We start from the raw sequence: 6,635 nt of genomic DNA on the forward strand, positions 1-6,635 counted from the left end.
AAAAGGCGACTAAATAGTGCTCAGAAAACTAGCTGCGGGCTAGGGCGCTCTGCCCAGAGAGCAACTGGGTTGTGTGCCCCAGGTGGTTAAATGGGGTACCCCTGGCGTGTTGCATGCGAGGGTTGTCAGGCTATAATACGGAAAGGCTGACCGCAAACCATAGTGGTGCACCGTGTTGGAAAAGATGCCACGTTCCTCGCACGTTAAAGAACCCTACAATGGTATTCTACCGGAGTAGGAACCATAGGGCTCCGCCACAGGAGGCTAAATTGCCCGACTCTGCCCACCTCTCCCTATTTCCAGTGGCAATCAAAATTTGTCGACCCCATTATCCTTGTGTCCCATCCCATTTTCATTTCATCATCATTTCATGTTCATTTTATCATCCACTTCACGTTCATCGCCTGAATATAGCTGAAATATTGCTGCTCGGGCGTTAAACCCCAACAAACAAACAAATCAAAAGGTTGTGAAAAGGGCATAGTGTACATCTGTTTACTCTTAAAAACTCTCATCGATAGCATTAGAACCAAGTGAATATGAAGATCCTAATTCATAAATGCCATTGTATACAAGAACGAAGCGGATACCGATATAAGTATATCGATATAAGTTCAAAGAAATGAATAGAGCCTCATTGTTTTATAAATTTAAAGTCCTAGTAGTATTTTCGTTCCACAAGTTCTCTCAAATAAAATTCCAGGTTATCAGTGACGTCTTCTGTCTTTTGATTGTCTGGACGGATTTCAAGTTATTTTATTCACGTTTGTAGATTCTAATATTAAAATAAAACAAATATATAAATATCAAAATATTTCAAATAATTTACTCTATCTTTCGTTACAAAAGTTCATTAATAAAGTTAATATAGGTAATTGCACTCCTTTGTTGTTATTTGATTTCATAACAGGCAAATTACTCATCTATTGCATGTGACCCGAGTCTGAATTTTGACGATCCTGGGATTGCTTATGATTTTGATTTGTAAAATAGATTCCACCAAATAAATAGCTGCTTTATCATATATAGCTACTTTTTTTGTTGTACACTGTAACATCTCAGCAGTATAACCCAATACTAAGTAGTTTTTAGTTGACTTTTCTTTCATTATGAAGATTATTAATTTACAATTCTGCGGCCCTGTATTATAATATCGTAACGAGTTTAATACTAAGACTTATACATTCCCTTCACCATTATCCTAACTCTTACATATCCGTTTTGGTTCATTTTATTGCAATTATTTTCGAGACTATTTTATTAATTAATGACGAGACATCGAAACAATTCAATCTACACGCCTTAATAGCTTTCCCTCCGAGTTTACCGAATAAAAAAAAATAAAAATTGACACCAACGCATTCCTTTAAGCCTTTAACTCATCTTTTATCCGTTCACGGAATCAATCAGGAATTCGGCAAGATGTCAAAATAAAATTAACTTCGATTTTAAAGTACTTTGGGTTGCATATCAGAAACTTAATAAAGATATACATATATCCTATAAGCTTTCAGTTTTTGCATTTGTCTGACAGATAATACTAGAGAAATAGATATTCTAGACCCAAAGTAATGGTGAAAACAGAATTCCTTGGAAAAAAATACCAATTCGTAATTGGTAGTACACTCACCACGGATCATATTCTTGGCGTGGTTATGAAGGATGCGAGCTATGCCTTGTAGGGTTATTTATGATGGACATATCGAAGGTAAAAGTCCAGAGTAAACGTACATCGACAGTGCGTCCGATGTTTAATTTAACCTACTTGTTTGCCGTGAGTAACTGGTATTGTTGGGTGAGGAAGTTCTAGCGGTTGACGGTCGTATTTATACTCCAGTCGTGACGTTACCTCCGTGTCGTCGATGGTTGCTGGGGTTGTCAGGCTTTAATACGGAAAACCTGACCGCAAACCACAGTGGTGCACCGTGTTGGAAAAGATGCCACGTTCCTTGCACGTTAAAGAACCCTGCTGTTGTATTCAATAGGAGTACGAACATTTGCGCTCCACCACAGGAGGCTAAATTGCCCCACCTTACCCATCCCTCCCTTTTTCTAGTGGCAATCTAAATTTGTCGACCCTATTATCCTTGTGTCCCTTCCCTTTTTTTCTATTTCATCATCATTCATGTTCATTTTATCATCCATTTCATGTTCATTGTCTGAATATAGCTGAAGGCTTGCTGCTCGGACGTTAATCCCCAACAATCAATCAATCAACAAGCTGGGGCACACAACCCAGTTTCTCTCTGGGCAAAGCGCCCTAGCCCCCGGTGAAGGTTCTAAGCACTATTTAGTCGCCTCTTACGACAATTAGTGCTGCTGTGGGCCTATTCTTTCGACACCCGGACCAGCACGAGGCTCCAATCTGGAAATTTATTTAACTACATATTTCGATGACAAACAATTTGCCGGATTTGTCGAAGTATGTGACGAATACTTTAGATTCAAGTGTATTCAAACATTCCGTCAATTTGGTGAATTCAACACGCTTATGTTTGTTTTCAATAATACAGGAATTATTCGTCACATACTTTGACAAATTATTTTTCATCGAAGGATGTAGCAAAAATATTGGAAAAACATAGAAATAAAAAAACGATCATTTAAAAGAGAAAAAAATATATATTCCCAAGGCGACCGCTAAGAATAAAAAAATAGACTTATATCAGTGGGAAATAAATGTGCGCGGTCCTTGTAGAAAATCCTTTAAATGACATTTGGTGTTCATAGCAGAAAATTTGTTTTTATATACATAATTGAACTCGAACTTTAGATAGCTTAGATGAATGCAGCAATTCAGCAGCATTTTTGATGGGCAACTCTGCGGGTGTTTCTAGAAAAGCAGAGGACGCTAACCTACCCGTGCACATGGTCCCACTTTTTGGTCCGAGTTGTTCATTTACTTTTGTTACTTTGTATCTATCATTTTAGTTACTTTATGTTCTTTGTTGTGATAGTCTGTTTTCCATGTCTGGTCTTTGTCCCTGGATTATATTATTTTGTTTTCCGTTAGAATCTTGGTTCCCTGGATTACTCTTTCAAAATAAACTTTTCACATAAAGTGCCTTTAGATGATAACATTTCAGCACAACAAATGCGCACTATCATTTTTTTTTTCAGGCCATAGTACATGACCGCAAGCCTTAGTGTTGCTGGGATAATCGATGGGAGTAGGAACCTTGGTGCTCCGCTGCAAGGGGTTAAATTGTCCGATCCTATTTCCAGCGGCAATCAATTGTCGACCCCATTATCCTTGTGTCCCATCCCATTTTTTCATTCCTCGGTTAAAACTGAAGGCGTTTAACACTAATCAATCAATCAAACTATCTATTAAGTATTATTTGACAAAAGAAGGAATCAAAGTGATGTCAGATCAATAAAACATCATTTCATCATCAATATAAATGATCGGTATTATTTGTATTTAGTAACTTTTCATTGATTTAGACCATTTCATTATTTCAAAATAATGGTTATTATTGCTTTATTCAAAACAATAAAAATAAAAGTAAACTGACGTGATAGGGTTTATTCATATTTGAAATCAACTATGTAGATTTATTTTTTCAATTCTAGAGTTTCTTATTATTAAGTCGATCTAGAGGGGAAAAGATTTGCATCAAAAAGACGATACAAGTTACTTTGTTTATATCCAAGAACACATTTTTTGTGGTTAAAGTATTATGCCGTCCTTTGCCATATTGATTGTATATAAGTAGTTTTTAAGTTTTAACAAAACTTCTCCAATATACGAAATCCGTTTACATTGATAAAGACAAGTTAATCGGAATACAATTTAACGGATCAATGATTTCATTTGTTTTTGTTTTTGTATTTTTTTTTCTCGCTGAATTGTTTAAAGCCCAATTATTACATTTAAAATGAATATTTTCTTCACAGATTTTTTTTGGTAAATTGTATCATTTACTGCAAATAAAACATCAACTTAAAAAATAAACATAAGTCAAGTTTTTTTGCCGTCACAATAGCATGATTGTAAAACATAAATGCTTACCAATTATGAACATTACAGAATTTCCTGGAACCATGTTATCCTTGTTAATAGTGACGTTACATTCTTCTTATATATACACCTGAATATTGGTGTAGGTGTACTATTAAGGTAATAAAGGTAATATTTAAATTTAGCGGAATTTTATTAAGAATCACTCAGTTGATGGCATCCATACATTACACAAAGGCAATGGTAACAATTGCAATTGTTTCAGATTGCATTTGGTTAAACGTGTTTTATTTTGGAGGGGTAGGTCAAGATTCCAATAAAGTCAATATCTAAAACAGTTCTTATTCAAATGTTTTTATATATATATATATAATCGTAATTATGCATTAAATGTGAAAAATAACGCCTTATAGTTACTAATAAAGCATCTAATATCACGAATTAAACAGAAATTGTCACTGATAAATTATTATTGCTTTGTGAATGAAAGAGCCTAATTTAATTCATTTAAGTAGCAGTCTGTATCAAAATCTGCCAGGAACTGTTTCATGCAGGTAAAAATCCCACAAAACTCGCTTATATATCTTTTTCATAAATAGTTACTGACAAATAACAATGCTTAAATTTTACATGAAAATTGCAAGAGTTACCGTCCTTGATTTAGTCGAATTAAGTAGGAGATGAGTGTATTGATCTTGAGGAAAATACGAATCTGAATACAAAGAGGACTAATATAACATGAAAATAATATATCTAAAACAAAAAGCATCATTTGTTCGATGGATTTTCGACACCATAAATCATCTCTACTATTGACAAAGTCCGAATTTCATATTGACAGGTACTTAAGTTTTCCTAACCCAGAAAAGACAATAGGAGAGCAACCATACTTGTCAAAAACTTTTTACATAGGTGATAACACTTATTTTCCATGAAGTTAAATAAAAATAAAAACAAAACAAGGAAAATTCAAACGGTCAGTTTGTAAACAATGAACTTTGTTGTCAAAAATTAGGAACAAAAGTGACACCAATGAGAGTAATTTTTCAATTGAAGGTCAAAGAGAGAGAGATTGAAGGTCGAAGAGGGATTGTTAAAATTCAACTTAAAAGATATATGAACATAAAGGCTAACATTTTATGAAAGCCAATTTGCAAAAGGAATTAGTTATCAGCAACACGAAGATCTACAACAGATTAAATGTTGCTAAATGATTTCGCATATAGATGAAGTGTTTAGGCGACAAATCTACAAAAGTTTATACGATAATGTTAATACAGTATTAACTGTTGTTTTGTTTTCCTTGCGGCATGTCACGTGTTTTTACAAAGCTTCTGATATGTGTTAATTATATAAATTGCCTCAAGTCATGCATTTAAGTTCAGAAACGCACTAGGGAAATTTGGAAAAGCACTCATAAATAGCATTACATGGCAAATGCACACATTGCCAACTAATTGAAATGGAGGTACCTTTGGATATTCGTCTTAAAATCAACAATTAAATCGGATTAACTTTAGTAAAATATGTTACTGCTTTATATTAAATCCCCCGTGCAGGTCCGGGTGTTAAAAGAATAGGCCTACAGCAGCACTAAGCCCCAACAAACAATAGGCCTACAGCAGCGCTAAGCCCCAACAAACAATAGGCCTACAGCAGCACTAAGCCACAACAAACAATTTATACTAAATGACAACGACATTTTAAAATTAATGAACGAGTCCAATTAGAATATATCCCCGGTACGGTATCAAACATGAAACAAAAAATAGTAATCACAGAAAACCGATAAGCTAACATAGTCTACTATATATATATATTTGTGCGTGTAGGTGTGTATACGAAAATTAATCAATCTTCTGAGCTATTGCTTGTCAAAGGATTAACAGTAATACTTAATGCAATATAAATCATATTTAATATAATAAAACTCATTATACAGTACACACAGCTGAAGACTTAATCTCTCATTATTCGAACTTAATACATAGGAAGATTGAGGTGTATACTTTTTTTTCAAAATCAAAATATGAAGCAAAATTAATTATATCGCCGAAATGTTTAAGATGTGCAATTTTGTAGAATGCAGCCACGGTGCTTAAGGGAATTTTGTTATATTGATAACTTTGATAAGTTAAATAAATAAGCGAAAGATTTAACAAGTGTATACATTTAAACCGTACCGTGCTGGACTTGTTGAAAATTAATATTCTGTAACTTAACAGAAAGAAAATTATTTTTTTCTTTCATTTACAACTGATAATACTATTGACATGTTTTTTTTTACTCTAAACTGAATTTGCAGACTACTTCATTTTACAAAATATCACATTTGACTCCGCGACAAAATATTGTGTAACTGGAGAGCATGATTTGGCTCACAAAATTATGCTCCGCCATCGAGGACCGAAACCTAGACGACTCGGCTAAAGAATTTTAAATCCTTTAACAAAGTCAATTAACTGCCTATTTAAATTTCACTATTTTGCATTTCATCATTTAATATTCATCGCCTGGATGAACCCCATTGTCCTTGTGTCCGATCCCTTTTTCATTTCATGTTCATTTTATCATCAATTTCATGTTCATCGTCTGAATATAGCTTAAATATTGCTGCTCGGATGTTAAACCCCAACAAACAACAAAGCTAAACGGATTTTATAAAAAAAGA

The sequence above is a fragment of the Perna viridis genome, chromosome 1 (genome assembly GCF_037379345.1).
Source record: "Perna viridis isolate PV_CMFRI_1.1 ecotype Kerala chromosome 1, ASM3737934v1, whole genome shotgun sequence".
NCBI classification, from domain to species: domain Eukaryota; kingdom Metazoa; phylum Mollusca; class Bivalvia; order Mytilida; family Mytilidae; genus Perna; species Perna viridis.